Below are 2670 nucleotides of genomic sequence, written 5' to 3'. Positions count from 1 at the left end.
GGAGTGTGGACTGTTCGGTGGACAAAAAAGAGGGGTTTTCCAGGTTGTCAGTCCCATCCACACCTTTTTCTTCGTCTATGTTCCAACCGCCACACCTCGTGTTCACTCAAGGTTCATTTTTTTTTATTTCAGTGGAATGAAGGTTTAATACATGCATGATGTTGTTTGTGGATGATTTTGGTTATGTATGATACATTGTTATTCTAATATTTTTGGATCTTATTTGGTAGTGTAGGTATTGTTGCAATGGAGGAAGTTGATCACGAGGATGAAGTTTATTAAGACAAGAAAAAGGTATGTTGAGTTATATTATATTTTCATAAATTTAGGATTTTTATGTATTTAAATAGAAACCATATTTTTGAGCTTGATTACGGAAGAAATGGAGAATATGCATTGAGTGATGAACTTGAAAAAATGAGATTCAAAATCTCTTATAAACTTCCTTTGAGTATTAAGTTTGATCCGGATTTTGGGCCTCCATATTAGTTAAGTGTTGGATTTTGGGGCAGGTTATTAATTGTCAATTTTTCCTTGGCTCTTCTTTCTTCTTTCTATGATGTTGTCGATATTTAGGTTTATGAGAAGGTGTGAAGGGTGCCTGTTTCGTGGTATTAACTGCTTAATGCTTATGCCTTCTACATTCTCCCTTTTTCAGAAGGATATGAGAAGTTAGCCCGGGCAAAAGAAGGTCCATCAAATCAACATTTGGCTAGTGGAGAAGCCTCTAGCACTGGTGAAGGTGATTATGATATGTTTGCTGACGAGGATGATAACAGTAAGCCATCTACAGATGAAAATAATACAGTTAGTCAATCTTCATCGGACGCCATAAATTCTGGCATTGAGGGTAGGTAAATTGGCCTCCAAAGTCTTTGTTACTGATTTTTATTTGATTAGTATTTACTTAACATTGTTCTACTTTTCTTTCAGGTGGAGCATTGCAAAATGATTATGTGTATGATGAATCTTCTGGGTATGGCTCTTCTCTTCCATGTAAATTTTGGGAAATAGTCTGATATACATGACATTATTTATCTTTGTTGTAAATTTCAAAACCAAAAAAAAATTCATTATGGTATTAAGGAGGTGGCAAAAGTTGAGGGTTTGTACCCACTTCTTCTTCTAATGAATTCTGTTACCAAAAAGAGCTGTTATAAGCTTGTTCTGACATCAATATTTGATGGTCCAGGTACTATTATAGCAGCAGTTTGGGCTATTATTATGATCCAAATACCGGGCTTTATTGCTCTGCAGCATCAGGACAATGGTACAACACATTCCTTTATCATCTTTTCGTGTGGTTTGTCAATTTTTATGCTGACATCTTTTAGCCTTTGTTTACATTAAGTGGTGCCAAACATAGATGTGGATTTGGATGTGTGTTTAGTTGTTTGTTAAAATTTAATTTTGATTTGTGATATTTTTTGTTGGAAACTATATCAAGAGATGTGATATGTGTACGTCAATTTATAGATCTTTGGTGGCATAAAAACATGCAGGGTGATTAGTTGTATAATTAACACCTTTGGCTGAGAGGAGTGATAGGTGTAAATTTTACTTGTTTTTGTTGCTTAAATTGTTGTGCTTTTGAGTAAGTTTTAGTGTTAATTCTCATGAAAAGTATATAATTGTTGATATAAGTATAATTTTGACTGTTTAAATGTTTTTTGATGCTTTTGTTTGTTTATTTCGAAGTAGAATAAGGATTGGATACTGTCAAAGACTTGGAGCGCATCATTTGGCTGTCAGCATCGAGAAGAGGACGCTGTTCTTCCGAGAGTTTCACGCCCAGGCGCGAAAGAAAAGGTGCCGGGCGCGATTTTACAGAGAGTCTCGCGCCCGAGCGCGAGAGAAGGGGCGCCGGGCGCGACTTAGAAGGATGAAATAAACCTGCGCGGACGCTCGTAGCCCAGCGAGTGGACGCCCGTCGCCCAGCGAGCGGACGCTCGTTGACCAGAGAACGAACGCCCATCGAACAGCAAGCCAGGACGCTCATCCAGCGCGCAGCGCAGAGGACGCTCGGCCAGCGCTCAGAGAAGGCTCGTCCAGCGCGCAGAGGACGCTCGTCCAGCAAGTGGACGCTCGTCCAGAGAGCGGAGATCGCTCGCCCAGCTAGCGGAGAACGCTCGTCCAGCTCGCAGAGGACGCTCGTCCAGACGCTTGTCGCCCAGAGGGGACGCTCGTCCAGCGCGCAGAGGAGGCTCGTCCAGCGCGTAGAGGACGCTCGTCCTATCAACCATTTACAGCAGATATGTGGTGTGCTACGACTGTCTCATTTTTTTGTGATTGGAATTGTTATATGGATTCTTGAACACCGAGTCAATAGTGACTTTCGTGGTCCTCCTAAGAAGCAAATTGTAATTATGTTAATGTACGCCTTTGTAGCGTCATATGATAACCTTTTACGGCCAGTTTATTGAATTTGGTGTAGCAATAGGTGCCCCAATGTTCATCTTTTGTTTAAGATTCTAAATCCATTTAACGAGTTATTGATGATTTGAATTAATGCAGTATAGACTAGGAAGTATTGCGGTTCAGTCATAGATGACACACGAAAAAAAGGGGGGTTTTTTTTTGGATTGTTTTGCAAGGAAAATTAAATTAATTAAAAGTTGAAAGTTAAAAACAATTGACAAAATTATGAAAATTAAAAGCTGAAAGCAGAAA

At 39.6% G+C, this 2670-nt stretch overlaps 1 long non-coding RNA gene across 1 annotated transcript; it reads left to right on the top strand.

The window, feature by feature from the left end:
- Positions 1-663: 663 nt before the first annotated feature.
- Positions 664-1274, top strand: LOC128194353 (uncharacterized). The gene is made up of 3 exons (XR_008245785.1): positions 664-778; positions 934-976; positions 1193-1274. It is a non-coding gene; the product is annotated as an uncharacterized LOC128194353 (long non-coding RNA).
- Positions 1275-2670: the final 1396 nt, after the last annotated feature.

This window comes from Vigna angularis, chromosome 10, assembly GCF_016808095.1.
Source record: "Vigna angularis cultivar LongXiaoDou No.4 chromosome 10, ASM1680809v1, whole genome shotgun sequence".
NCBI lineage: Eukaryota > Viridiplantae > Streptophyta > Magnoliopsida > Fabales > Fabaceae > Vigna > Vigna angularis.
This window is presented reverse-complemented; position numbering and strand designations above follow the sequence as displayed.